Source organism: Dermacentor silvarum, chromosome 2 (assembly GCF_013339745.2).
Source record: "Dermacentor silvarum isolate Dsil-2018 chromosome 2, BIME_Dsil_1.4, whole genome shotgun sequence".
Taxonomy (NCBI): Eukaryota; Metazoa; Arthropoda; class Arachnida; order Ixodida; family Ixodidae; genus Dermacentor; species Dermacentor silvarum.
This window is the reverse complement of record NC_051155.1, coordinates 257854482-257870123: the sequence shown is the minus strand read 5'-3', so window position 1 is coordinate 257870123 and position 15642 is coordinate 257854482.

Genomic DNA, 15642 nt, shown 5'->3' with positions numbered 1-15642 from the left:
ACCGCTGAAGAAAACAGGCTCGCGTTGCCGAAGGGTGCCGGGACAGACAACAGTCCTCCGACTGGGAAACAACCTGCAGCCCTTCGAAGCTGGAGGCAAGCTGCCATGATCGAAGCTGGAGGCAAGGTACGGCTGCGGACTTCCAGGGTTGGATCAATCCAGCAAACTCCACCAAATATAATGGAGCGTTTGGTATAAGCACTCTTCGTTAGTACTAAAGACACACGCAGGAAATTAACCAGCAACTGCGGAACCAGTACAAAGCTTGCACTGCCGAATTATTTCTGCGTGAGCAGCGCACTCGGCTTCAGCGAGTAGTGCCGTTCTTCTTCATTACATTAATTTTAATTGAAGTACAGAAAATGATAAAATGAAGGGAAATAGAAGTTGACAGAAAATAAACTTGCCGCCAGTAGCAGCCGAACCCACAATCTTCGCATTAAGCGTTAGCCTGAGTGGCACTGGCTAACGCTACCAGGGTTATACAAACCTAAATATTCCACAATGAGGACGTTGGAACAGCCTCCGCCGTATCACAACTGGTAGTTCATCGTGCGCGCAATGCAAATATTGTGGGTTCGGCGTCCACCGGCTGCAAGCTGTTTTATTGCGATAGCAATTATATAGACACTTCAACCGGATTTCTGCTGTCGGCGTCACCGTCGCCGTCGCCGTGAGATTCCGTATAGATAAAATCTTCGCCGCGCGCCGTATGCCCCAGCGGAAGCGTGCGGGGACGCGCGCTATCACGGAGAGCGAACGCACTGAATCTCCCACGCGCAAGCAAGAAAGCGGAAAGCCAGCGCTGGAGGGAGCAGGGGGGGGGGGGGGGGGTGGCACTTCTCTGCCAACAACCTCGCTCGTCGCTCGTCCGCACAGTCTCTTATCTCTCCCACGCGCAAGCAAGGAAGCGGGAAGCCAGCGCCGGAGGGAGCGGGGGGGGGGGGGGGGGGGCGCACTTTTACGCTGCCAACAACCGCGCTCGTCGTTCGTTCGACCGCACCGTCTCTTATCTCCACACGGCTCTGACCTTTATGCTCCCTGCATTCGCCGCTCAGTTTCCGTTGAAGCGATAGACCGCACGTACATACGCTCGCTGCCAGCGTTTTGACAGTCGTTGACTGCAGTCATTCAGTGTGATCTATTCATGTTTCTTGGTGCGCGCTCGCACCACGCTTGTTCATTCAGTTAGTAATAGTCGGGCCATATTTTCCAACGCACGCTACACATGTAATGCTGCCCGGATCGGCAGTGCAGCGCTACAGGTGTGTCCCTTCGCACGCGCGCTGCCCACGGGAAGCGCTTCTCATCAACACCACCGTTTCACACGCGCCTTCTCGTAGTCATCGAGTCTCTCTTCATGTCGGTCTACTTACGCCGCAGCACACCTGCTTACTTAATCAGCTCATGTTTACTACACTTCATATTGCTACCAAAGCCGCTCACCTTACTTCGTATGACATTGCTGTGTTGCTATCGCATTCATTGCTTCGCCCTTAGGGCGAAACTGTGACATTTTTCTCTCTCTCTCCCAAGCCCTGACCCTAATGCTGAAATTCTTCTTCTGCTCGGCAGAGACATTTTGAGAGTACAGTAAAAGCTCGATGATACGAATCTCACGGGGTCACGAAAAATATTCGTATTAGCCGAAATTCGTATCATCGAAACACAATTAAAGCTACTGTCGAATCTCGATAATTCGAACTCGAAGGGGCCCGCAAAATTGTTCGAATTAAAAGGACGTATTTTTGAAGTATTCGTGCACCATAGCACGATGCACGAACGGTGCGAGTCGCGAAATATCGCGGCGCGCAAGCGCATAGCAAGCGCGGGCCACGAAACTGCCCACGCCGGCTAACGGTCGCTTCCCGATAACGACAGAAAACGAAGCTTCAGGGAGCGAGCGGGCGGCGCCGGCACACGGGTGCGCGCGGAGACCGTCGAAGGTGAGGGAGGAGGGCGGCAGGGAAGCGGACGCGTCAACTCTGCCGCTTCGGTGGCTCCCCTCGCCCTCCCTCTCAACTCCCTCGTAGCTCTCTCACCTTCGACTCCGTGCGCACATCTCCGTGCGCGCCCGCCGCCGTGCTGGCGCCAGCTTATTTTAGCCGCCCCCTGAAGTTTCGTTTTCTGCCGTTATCGGGAAGCGGGCGTTTGTGGGCGTGGCAGTTTCGTTGGCCCGACTGTGCCTCCGCCGCTGCTTCCCTCTGCGCTGCTGCCGCAGCGTGCAAGGTCAACATGTGACTAGAAAATAGAGGAGAAGGGTTCACTGCCATTTTATCCGCGTGGCTGAGACGGCACTAGTGTGTGCTAGAATACGGTTGTCTAGAACACTCTAGTCGGCAACTACACGCTTGTTCCGGCGCGATGCAGAAACGGCGACCTTGCAATTTGAGAGAGGGGGAAATTTCCGCCGCGGGTTCTTTTTTTTTTCCCCGTTCCTTCGCGCGCGGCATTGAGGGGTCTCTCCTGAGCTTTTGCTCTATGGCGGTGTCGGAGCAATGCCGGTCGGAGGCGCCGCCGCGTTATTTGGCGCGCTGCTAAGAGCATTGTCGGTACGCGGTATGTTCGAAGTAAGCGTGTTCGAATTAACGAGATTCGACTGTAGCTAAATTAAAGAGTCAGAGGTGAACTCACTCAGGCACGTGTACGTAAAAAGCATTTATTTCTTGAAGCGCCACCGCTTAAAACTCTTCGCGCCCAGTCGCGGAGTCTGCGCTGTCCGGCGCCGCGCCTCCGCACCAAAAGAGGAGAGAAAGCGCGTGACTGCGCGCTGTTCTCTTTCGCGGCCGTCGGTGGGGCGGCGTTTATTCGTATCAACCGACGCAGGCTGAAAATCGATTCGTAACAACCGTTCTCTAGCACGTTGCAAAGTAATGGGGCTCGGCCGGGACCACAGAAAAATTCGTATCATCCGGAAATTCGTATTAGCCGTGATCGTATCATCGAGCTTTTACTGTACATAAAGTCCGCCAGCAACGAAATGGACCGGCTGATGTGCGCTTCGCTCCAAAACTCGACCTTGGCTGGGTAATAGTAGGCGATGTTCGGGTTCACCGCCAGCGCACGTCCGACTGTGTCAGCGACTTCAAAACTAGTGTACTTGAAGACGGCCGCCTTTGTCTCCCAAAAATTTGCCCCAACCACTTCCTTGTTAAAGAAAATCTTTCCGCTAAATCAGAGTGCACGCGGCCTTCCCAGCGTGTACTTCGCTCAGCCATACAAAACCGCTGTGATGATGTCGCAGACGGCTTATTCGAAGTGACTAAGGAAGACAACCAACCTTTTCTATCCGTGGAGGACATGACATTTTGAGTATCATGGACACTGAGTCCTACAAGAATAAATCAGGCAACTGGTTGGTGCCCCTTCCTTTTCGTTCTCCGAGACAGCGGCTTCCTAACAAAAGACCTGCTCAAGTTTGCCTCGCCACTTTGAAACACATGCTCGAGAAGAAACCAGAAGAAATGGAGAGTTTTGTAGCATGCATGAAAAAATGTTTAGTAATGGCCACGCTGAAGAAGCTCCACCCCTTAAAGAGGGAGAAGAATGCTGATACCTTCCTATCATTGGCGTGTGCCATCCACAGAAGCCAGGCCAAACTATAGTTGTGTCCGATTTTAGTGCGGAGTACGAGAACACCTCTTTGAACAGCGTTCTGCTCACTGGACCGGACTTGACGAATAGTCTTTTAGGTGTCCTCATACGTTGCAGGAAGAAGCTCGTTGCAGTGACAGCGGATATTCAACAGATGTTCTACTGCTTCAGCGTGCACGAAGACCATAGAAACTACCTGCGGTTCCTGAGTTTCCGCAACAACGACATTCACAATGACGTTGTAGAGTACCGGATGACGGTGCACGTTTTTGGTGTTAGTCCGTCGCCAGCTGTTGCAAACAAACTATGCTCTTCAGAGCATAGCACGCGAAGGGGAAGAGGAATTCGGCACGGATGCCAGACAGTTTGTGGAAATAGATTTTATTGCGATAGCAATTATATGGACACTTCAACCGCATTTCTGCCGTCGTCGTCGCCGTCGCCGTGAGGTTCCATATAGATAAAATCTTCACCGCGCGCCGTATGCCCGAGCGGAAGCGTGCGGGGACGCGCGCTATCACGGAGAGCGAACGCACTCAATCTTCCACGCACAAGCAAGGAAGCGGGAAGCCAGCGCCGGAGGGAGCGGTGGGGGGGGGGGCACTTCTACTCTGCCAACAACCGCGCTCGTCGCTCGACCGCACCGTCTCTTTTCTCTCCCACGCGCAAGCAAAGAAGCGGAAAGCCAGCGCTGGAGGGAGCGGGGGGGGGGGGCGCACTTCTACTCTCGTCGAAGGTCGAAGACGTAAATGTATGGCGCCGGGAACATTCCCCAAGTTGCCTAATTCAATCACATTTAATATGTCGTGTGTATGTTTAAAATACGCACTATTTTTTTTGCGCTTCGATGCTTGGTATATAAGGTTTGCGACCCCCTGTGTGTGGAAGTTTTTCTTTTTCGCTGTTGTATTTTGGTTTACACGTCACGCCTCCTTTACCGTAGCCAGCCACTCGCGCACGGCGGTTAGTTTCCCTTTCGTTGCGCGTGCTCTTCGCGTTCGTTGCAATTATTTGACGATATCTACGCGCAATTTTTGCTTATTTTGCCCACAAAACTGTGTGCTGACAGGATTAAGCTGGTGTAAAAATAACTGCGATGTGAAAATTAGGTTTAGTTAGTGCTGTAGAGAAAAATGTAACGTAACTTGTCTGTGTCAATCTTGCGTAGTATACACAAGAAATCAAACGATGCACAAAATACATTTACTTATAATGTCTAGTACAATCAATCATGAAAGAGATATGTACATGAAAAATTATATGTACTGTGTGGCGCCTGAAGGTTATGTTGAAAGACGAGATAAAAAAATTAATTCGCAAGGTAGGCTCGACACACAATTCGGGATAGTGAGAGTTTTTTTTTGTTTTTTTTTATTCATTACATGGGGGGAGGGGGGGTTCAAGTGAGTACATCAACCTTATTACACACAATATAAATCGAAAACAAGAATGCAAACAAGAAAACGCAACCGCGGGTAATATTAATCAAGATATCCAGCCAGAATACATACATCAGCTACCATCGAATACGTCGCATCAGCCAAACACATCGATGGCGAGTACAGAACATTTCATAAATAACCATTAGAACACTGATAACTACATTGAAAAAATAAACAACACTGCATACATATCACGTACAAAAACCGTAAATGAAACTAAGACAGTCAAATACAGATTAGCAATGTTTTTCACTTCGAAAATATAGTCCATGATGATGTAGGGCTGTTGACTTTAACAGACGGCGCCCATCCTGTCGATTTCCCTCGTACTGGTCCTCTTCAAAGTGTTTCTAAGTACAGGTAAAACAACAAAAGTGATTATTGATATGAAAAGTTGCCTTGTAAATACAGAGAACTGTGAGAACTGAGAACAGAGAACTGAGAACAGAGAGTGCTTAAAATAAATTTTAGCAGAAGCAATGCTGTATTACCTCGCTTCACACGTTTCGAAGAAATGCACAGGCTACAACAGACACCATGCCAGAAAGCGCCGAAACATTTTGGTCCCATGATGCCCCTTAACTCTACTACACCTGGGCATACCGTGCACAGGCATTTAAAGACCGTCACAGTACCCACTACGATCGGGAATGAGCACGAATGACCATCGGCTTACGATCACCACGCTACAAATATGTACAAGTCTTAAAAATCAGCTATGTAACGTAACACCCTGAGGTCCGCAAGATATCTCCTGAGAAATCAGAGAAAATCACAATGTTTCGCTTACCACGTACAAAACAGCCGCTCTCCCCGGCCGAAGCACTGCGTTCTTTAGTCCCAAATAACCAGTACCGAAAAGAGAAAAAAAAAAAAGAAACAAGAGACACACACGATGTGTGCTTCCCGTGAAAAAGGAAAATAGGTGGCTTACGTGACGATTCGTAGCTAATGTAAGACTACTTCGCGGCTAAGCATCTTCGTCAATCCTTAAAATAAGGGTACAGACTGCGCCCATCAAAACGAAAAAAGCCTATGCGACGCGCGCTCGCAAACCATACGCTACTCAGACAGCATCGGTGCAGTGCTTACTTAGTTCGTGAGCGAACGTAGGTACGTGAGCGAGGATCAGAGAATACTTTCTTATTTAAATGAAAAACACGGTGCGGTAGTCTAAACATTCTTGACACTTACCTCGCAAATGCAGGAGTTATCCGTTGCCTTCCAGTGATCGCGCTTTACTTGGGCTTCCCATCTCTTCCGTCGCTCTGGGTCCCGGGGGAAGCGAAAACAACGCAGTCCTTTACGCGTCGATCCGGCGCACTAACAACCGCGCTCGTCGCTCGCCGCACCGTCTCTTATCTCCACACGGCTCTGACCTTTATGCACTGTGCATTCGCCGCTCAGTTTCTGTTCAAGCGATAGGCCGCACGGACCTTCGCCCGCTGTAGCGTATGGGCTTGCTGCCAGCGTTTTGACAGTCGTCTGCAGTCATTCAGTGTGATCTATTCATGTTTCTTTGTGCGCGCTCACACCACGCTTGTTCATTCAGTTAGTAATAGTCGGGCCACATTTTCCAACGCACGCTACACATGTAATGCTGCCCGGATCGGCAGTGCAGCGCTACACGTGTCCCTTCGCACGCGCGCTGCCCACGGGAAACGCTTCTCATCAACACCACTGTTTCACACGCGCCTCCTCGTGGTCATCGAGTCTCTCTTCATGTCGGTCTACTTACGCCGCAGCACACCTGCTTACTTAATCAGCTCATGTTTACTACAATTCATATTGCTACGAAAGCCGCTCACCTTACTTCGTATGACATTGCTGTGTTGCTATCGTATTCATTGCTTCGCCCTTAGGGCAAAACTGTGACATTTTTTTTATGTTGACGACGGACTGAAGTTCCTTCTCAGAGAGCGAGAAGCTGTCAGCCTACTGAAGCGCGCCCAATGCATGTTTAGAGCTTCTACCCTTAGGCTACAAAAATCGCTTCAAACAGCATTGCAGTGATGGAGGCATTCCCAAGGAACGACCGCGCAAAGGACCTGAAGGATCTCGACCTGGGCGTCGAAACACCCCCCATCCACCGCAGTTTAGGAATCTACTGGGACTTGAAGGGAGACGTATTTAGCCGGCGTGGTGTCTTGCGGAAACAAGCGCATACTGCTCGCGTTTGTGCCCCGGTGCCGTGGCGGAAGTCGCGGTGCCGGGCACCGCCGCTTCGCGTCGTTGCCCGGCCGCCGTTACATTAACACACCTTAGCCTAACGACCAAGGACAAGCAGGTACTAGCGCCTGCGAGAGAAAAACGATGGTATGCCTAAATAAACGCATCACTGCTTTGATGATCCAAATATAATATCACTATCATGGAGGGAGGAGTCTGCCTGACGAGCAGTATTTGTTTATTTGGGGTGTTGCTACGCTGCGCTCCGCCACACCCCAACGACCGGCGCTTCGCGTCGGTGCCCGGCACCGTGGCTTCTGCCGCGGCACCGGGGCACAAAAGGGCGCAGTATCCGCTTGTTTACACCACCACAGTTCACTGACATCAAATGCCGTCATGCCACACCACTACTGCAAGGATTTCCGCCACTAGAACAAACGCTACAATAATAAAGCGCGGCCGGCGTGGGCCAGACACCGCCAGAAATTCAACGCGCCCTAAACGATTCGCTGCCTACACACGTAGGAGCTGCGCTCGGCAAGGTCGCTGCGCCCGGTCCCGGAGATACGAGAGTCACACTCAGTAACTAGCAGCCGCCGCGCGGCCGCGCAGACCAGTGCCTCAAGAGTCCATAAGCGATTAGGTCCCTTGGCACCTAGGAGCCCCACGATTGCCATGACAACACGTTTTAAGCGGAAGTAACGTGACCTGCAGTGCCACGCCCCCGCTGTACGTACTATTAATTGTAAAGTCGCTGCCGGACTAGTGTGTTGCTGAACAAGATCGCGGCATTACTGCTGCTGAACACAAGTCCCTGGAGTGCCCTATCGCGCATGCGTACACCTGGACGGCTGTCTGATCCACCGGTAGTCAACCACCGGTGGGCCTGGGCGCTATCACCTCCACTGTTGATCACGTGGTACCTCACGCCGACTACATAAAGCCCGGCATTCTCAAGAAAGGTTGCAGTCAGCGGCAAGCCGCTTCTTCAATCTAAGCTGTTTTCACTCTTGGCAGACCGGTCTGGTGTATTGCTGAACAGGATCGCAGCATTACTGCTGCTGAACGCAAGCCCCTGGAGTTCCCTATCGCGTATGCGTACACCTGGACGGCTGTCTCATCCAGCGGCAGTCAACCACCGGCGGGCCTGGGCGCTTGTGACGCGCAAGATTTTATTGCTAGTGCTCCTTGCAGTTTTATGCTCCTTTTGCCACACACAAGCAAATATTGTCACCCAGCTAGTTGACCAGCAACAGATAAGGAAAAAACACGTCAGCCTTTAGCAATGGCTGGACCTCGGAGAGGCCTGAAGCGAGGCCTGAAGCTTACATCCATTTGTTGAGCGGGGTGTACCATGCTATACGAACTTGAGGGTGGTGGACGGCGTACTGCTTCAGCGTAACTCATTTCAGCACGCGGTACCTGCTGTGGTTCCTCGTGCTGTCCAGGTACATGGACGACCTGTCGGACCTCGGTGCGCAGTATTTCCGCAATGGAAAGTTGTACCACAGAGGCAGCGGTCGTCTGCATCTTCTGCGGTTCCTCCTTGATGACAGCCCTGATGAGTTCTGGCAAGGTGCCGATGTCGTTGCCGAGGGTAACGGCAGAGAGCTCCCTTTAAATCACGGCGTCGCGGTTGTATTGCCTGACCCGCTGTTGAAGGGCCTTTTCTATGGTAGTGGCTTCGTCATGGAACTCTGCAAGTGTCGTCGGCGGATTTCGAATGAGGCCAGCAAAGATTTCTTCTTTGACGCCACGCATTAGGTGACGCACCTTCTTTGCTTCAGTCATAGAGGGGTCCGCACGTCTGAAGAGCCGATTCATGTCTGCTACGTACGCCGTCACTCACTCATTCGGGCCTTGAATTATCGCCTCCATTGCTAACTCGGCCCTCTCCTTCCTGTCCACCCTGGCGAAGGCATTGAGGAACTGCCGACGAAATTCTTCCCGTGACGTCAGTGTCGCCTCGTGGTTCTCAAACCATGTTTTCGCGGAATCTTCAAGAGCGTCGTTCTCGCCTCAAGGGGCCAGTGTCACCACGTGCCAACTTATTTTGCGCCAATATTGCAAATTTCATTTTAGTTATTTGTGTGGTTAAGGTATAAGATTAAAGAATAGAGTGGGTCAACAATCCAAAGAATTGTATTACTGACGATAGAAGAATACGAAAAAAAAAGGTTCAGAAGAATAGCAAACTGGGATAGTTAGTATACCGTTTATAATTAACAATAGCACAATAAACAGCGACTGAGAAAGACACAATTATAGGAACAATGTGAAAAAAATACGTTCAAGCCAGCAAGATAGAACCTCCAACACAACCAACCTCCAACAACCTCCAACATGACTGTTGCAATAAATTTGACTTGACTTGAAACCACTTCTTCCCACAGCTGTCTTGATTTCAACAGAATCACTCTTATATCAATTAGGGCAACGTATGTTTCAACTGTATTCCTTATGAAGAATGCGCCCAGAATTTTTCCTGTCACCAGGTCACGATGCCAGTAGAGGAGCTGCCCCTTCATATTTAGTGGCTGGCATTTACAGGCCCAGCAGTGCTCTGCCATATGCGAGCACTTTGCTGCCTGGATATTGTACTGATGTTTGCTAAGGCACTTATTAAAGCGCCTTCCAGTCTGACCGATGTAGATACACCTGCAGGAGAAAGGGATCTCATAGATGGCGGAGCATGGGCATGTAACAATCAAGGGGGCAATCCTTGTTGTGCAATGTCTTTGGGAAGTGCCATCAGTCTGAATGTCGCTCTAAACTTCTGAAAAGTGTGCCCCAAGTCATTTTATGATAAGAACATCAAATTTGTTCTGTACCTAGCTTGCACGAAATTCTTCAAAAAATAGAAATCATGAACATACTGCACCACTGTCTTCCTTTTACTTGTAGTAACCATAGTCTTGGACTGAGTACTCACATGTCACGCTTTCAATTTTTCTACTTCAACTTCCACTTTAAAGCATCTCCAAACTTTCACTTGTAAATAAGAAGACTTGCGCGACCTCTATCACCACAGACGATAAACTGTATGACTCACAAAGAATAAGACACGCCTAGAAGGAACTCCTGAAGGACTGCTCAGCACGCACTAACCTAGCGAAAAGTGAAATTACCAAGCCATCAATAGCCGCAGCCTTGACAAGATCTCATCTCCACCTGATGGAATTCAGTGCCGTGAAGCAGATCACGAAACCTAAGAAATCCAGATGACCAGAGAAGCTAATAAGTACAAGTTTGCAGATTCTGTTAAAACAGTTGAAAATGGTATGTGCCAGTACTCATCCTAACACTACAGTTTCCATGTTTAAAAAGAAGGCAATGTTGTCGTACTATCATGGCCTCTCTAATTATTTGAAGATAGTCATGGCAAGATGCCGAATGGATTTGAGGCAGGCCACCATGTTTTGTACATGCACATGCCACATGGTCAGTGAGATTCCTTTGTCCTGCAGGTGCATCTAAATTGGGCAGACCAGAAGGTATTTTAACAAGTGCCACAATGAACACCCATGCATTATTAGGGCAGCAATGTTCTCGCATTTGGCAGAGCACTGACGTAGCTGGAGATGGTGCATGAGCTTTACCGGCATCGCAACCAAGTAGCACACGAAATTATGGAAGTATTCATTGAAAAAAAAAGCAAGATGTATCAGCTAGCCTCCGTTGTCCTCATTGATACCAAAATGACGCTGCTATATTCGGCGACAGCTTTCCTTGACAGCACTGTGGAAGTTACAGAGCCGAACCTCCTGCATGCGCGCGCGCGCCAGGAAATAGTACCTACTTTATTTTCTGATTCTAAAAGTTAATTGGCCCGAATTAATAAAACTTTCTTAATTATAAATATAGAACAAGTACGGGAAGCTGCTCATGTAAAAAAAAGTTATCGTACGCCTTAATTTTTTTTTCTTCTTTATTTCTTGGACGGCACCACGTTTTCTGCACGCCTGCTGCTTGCTCTCGCAGTAAACATGGCGTCCCCGGTGCCGGTGGTACTATAGTGCCTAGAATATACTGGCATATATATTCTAGGCACTATAGCGGTACCGTGTGTGGCCGCAAACTCTCCTTTTCGTTCTCCGAGGAGGCTATAATCTAAGTGTGACAAGAAGTGGGTCTCCAAACAAACCAAGCAGGTTATCTGCAATGTCTATGCTGGAGTAAGGCGCCGTCAGCCCGAGCTGTCAACGAATTCCGTGTGCCGGACTGTCGCCGAGCTCACTGGAGTGAGTATGCGAACGGTAACTCGAATCAAGGCTGAAGCTCTGTGGGTCCCACTCTCCTCTCCAAAGCGTAAAAAACTGGATTTCTCGGGCGAAGCTGGGAAGCGCATGACCACGAAGACGAGGCTGCTGCGCTACGACACGTTGGCGTTGGCAGCATTTCGGCGCAAAGTGCACAGCTATTTCATGCGCAATGAAGTGTCTACGTACGAGAAGCCACGCAACGACGTGATCAGCGACCCTGACATGGACATGCCGACGATCAGCACTCGCACGATGCAACGAATGCTGAACGACTTGGGGTTCATCTTCCGAAAGAGAAAAAAAATTACACCATCTTGCCGCGGGGGAACCCTGAGCAGTATGCGAAGCAGCCATGGGGTCGACTCAAGTTCCCATTAATTTTCAGATCGGCCTGTCGCCGCTGCCGTTTCGTGGCAGCGGCTCGAGCGCTCTTCTCCGCGGCGCTGTCCACGGCGCTGACACTGGCGTTGACGCTGGCGCTGTCCGTGGCACTCATCGCGACGTTGCGGGAGGAAAATGAGAGAACGAAGTGAATGATGAGTTCGCGAAGCACCGGGGGATCAATCGGGCAAAACGCCGGAAGCGTTCTCCGGAAGCCGGAAGCTGACTTCCGGAACCGGAAGCGGAACCGGAAGCAGAACCGGAAGCCGGCTTCCGGAAGCCGGCGCATGCGCAGTAGGGGTGTGGATGCCGCACGGCGGAGGGAGGGAGGGAGTGAGATAGCCCCGACCATAAGCTGCTTCGCATCTAAAAGGAATTCCGCATTGCTCGAAAGAGACGACATCGCTGCTTGGCGTCGAAAGTACCTCCGAACAATCCGAGAAATGCGGAGGCAGCAGCGGTAAGTTCTTGCGTTCTTTTAATTTCTGCAAACATTCGTTGCGCGTGCTTGTTGGTAAAAGTGTAGACGCGAATGTTGAGCATGCGTGTGTACCTAACTGTGAGCGAAAACGAGAGGTATGCTTTGCATCAGTGATCGCCAAGCGTGTGCTGTTTACGCGAGTGATCGAAAGCCTTACATAATCCTAATTTAAGTCGCAGGGAAATTCCCCAGTAAAATAAGGTAGCTGTTCATGTTTGCGCTTGTACGGTGGATAATAGTATCAGCCGAGGATGTGATGATCTGTGCCGAAGATGAAACTGAGCGTTTCGCTATTGCAGAATTTCCCGTCGCATTGTTTGGGAAGATTTACTGCCTTTTTTTCCGCGTAGGAGCAAGGAATCTTATCATCCCCCATCGGAAAATGAGCCATCCTGGCGACTCATGGTGAACATAGAATCACTGGGCCGTAATACGGTTTCAGGCGTTGTACGTGGACGGTTTCACGCCCACGACAGCGTTGGTCCGTAGGTGGCGTGACAGGCTCGACAATATAGTTCACAGGCGATGTCTGCGCTACAACACGGTAGGGTCCTTGATATTTCGAGACAAGCTTGAATGAGAGGCCAGCAGGAACGGAAGGAACCCAAAGCCACACAAGGGAGTCCGGAAGAAAGTGACAATGCGGGTGATCATCGTCCCGTCGAGATTTTTGTTGCCATTGGGCGACGGCTGTAAAGGAACGGATGAGCTGACGGCATTCCTCTGCGCGGCGGGCAGCTTCAGAGATGGGCGTACATTCGGATGAGTCGGGTCTGTACGGAAGAATGGTGTCGAGGGTAGTCGAAGGTTCGCGGCCATACAAGAGGAAGAATGGGGAGAAGTTTGTGGTCGCCTGTGGTGCAGTGTTGTAGGCGAACATGATGAATGGCAAAATGAGGTCCCAATCAGTGTGATCAGAGGCGACGTACGTGGTTAGCATGTCGCCAAGGGTGCGGTTAAATCTTTCCGTCAAACCATTAGTTTGAGGATGGTAGGCGGTGGTGGTGCGATGAACGATGCGACATTCAGCAAGGAGCGCGTTTACGACTTCGGAGAGGAAGACACGTGCTCTATCACTCAAAAGTTCGCGAGGTGCACCGTGACGGAGAATAAAGTTTTTCAGGAGGAAGGATGCTATGTCACGAGCGGTGGCACCAGACAGAGCGGCTGTTTCTGCGTATCGCGTCAAATGGTCGATGGCGACGACTATCCAGCGGTTTCCGGAAGCAGTGCCCGGAAGGGGTCCATACAGGTCAATGCCAATGCGATCGAAGGGCCTCGCAGGAGACGGGATTGGCTGGAGTGGACCAGAGACATGCTGAACAGGAACCTTGCGGCGTTGGCACTGAGGGCACGACCGAATGTACTTGCACACAAAGGTGTACATGCCACGCCAATAAAACCTGGAGCGAAGCCGGGTGTACGTCTTGAACACACCCGCATGTGTACACTGCGGGTCAGTATGAAAGGCAGAACATATTTCACCACGAAGATGTTGAGCTATGACCAGCAACCACTTGTGGACATCAGAGACGTAATTCCGGCGATAGAGAAGTCCATCCCGAATTTCGAAGTGAGATGCTTGACGGCGCAAAGCTCGAGAAGGTGGACGAACAGTCGATGGGTTTGAAAGGAAGCGGATAAGAGCACTAATCCAGGCATCCTTGCGTTGCTCTAAAGCCATGTCGCAGCCTGCTGAGAACGAAAATACTTGGTCAACGGCAGAGAGGCAGGCATCGCTTTCGGTTGACACGGGCGAACGGGAAAGCGCGTCGGCATCGGCGTGGCGGGGGCCAGACCTGTAGACAACGCGCACGTCGAAATCTTGCAACCGCAAAGCCCAGCGAACTAATCGACCTGAGGGGTCCTTCAACGTGGACAGCCAACAAACTGCATGGTGGTCTGTAATCACGTCGAAGGGGCCGCCATAGAGGTAGGGTCGAAATTTACCAAGTGCCCAGATTATGGCCAAACATTCCTTCTCCGTAAGGGAATAATTTTTCTCGGCTTTGGTGAGGGTGCGGCTTGCGTATGCAACGACGTACTCGTCGAATCCAGATTTGCGCTGCGCCAACACAGCGCCGAGTCCAACACCGCTGGCGTCGGTGTGTACTTCGGTCGGGGCTGTCGGGTCGAAGTGACGCAGTATAGGCGGTGAGGTCAGTAGACGATGCAACTCTTGGAAGGCATCGTCACAAGCGGACGAACAGGCGTAATTGTTCAAGTCATTCAAAGGAGCGGTGATGGACGCAAAATTTCGAATGAAGCGGCGAAAGCAAGAACACAGGCCAAGGAAGCTGCGAAGTTATCTTACGGAGGAAGGTTTGGGAAAATCATCAACTGCACGGAGCTTGGCGGCATCAGGAAGAATACCGTGTTTGGATACTACATGGCCAAGGATGGTGAGCTGTTTTGCTCCAAAGTGGCATTTCTTCAGGTTGAGCTGAAGGCCGGCGGAAGTTAGGCATCGTAACACTTCCTCCAGCCTACAGAGATGGGTGGGAAAATCGGGCGAAAAAATAACCACATCATCTAAGTAGCACAGGCACGTTTTCCACTTGAGGCCACGCAAAAGGTTGTCCATCATACGCTCAAATGTTGCGGGGGCGTTGCAAAGCCCAAGAGGCATAACGCGAAATTCATATAGGCCATCTGGTGTTACAAAGGCCGTTTTAGGTTGGTCTTCGGGTGCCATGGAGACTTGCCAATAGCCGCTGTGTAAGTCGATAGAAGAGAAGAACTCCGCGCCTTGGAGACAGTCAAGGGCGTCGTCAATTCTCGGAAGAGGGCAAACATCTTTACGAGTTATTTTGTTAAGACGGCGGTAATCGACACAGAATCGAATCGATCCGTCCTCCTTCTTAACAAGAACAACGGGAGATGCCCAGGGACTATCCGAAGGCCGAATGACGCCGCGCTTGAGCATGTCAGCTACTTGGTCATCGATAACACGGCGCTCTGTCGCGGATACACGATATGGTCTTTGTCGCAGTGGCGCACTGGTACCCGTGTCGATGCGATGACACACAGTTGACGTGTGGCCCAAGGGAACATGCTGGCAGTCGAAAGACGAACGGAACTTGTTGAGAAGGTGTAGAAGCTGGGCGCGTTGGAGCCATGTAAAACATCGGGCAAAGTCGGCTCCTGTGCGGGGTTACAGGTCACTCCGGCGACCTCATGAGTGGCGATGGAACCAGTGGGCATGTCAATAATGGCAGCAGGGTCGACACACTGGGCACGGCCAACGCACTCCCCACAAGCAAAGTGAGAGGACAGGACAATCGGTTGGCGACGAGCAGTCTGCTGACGCCGG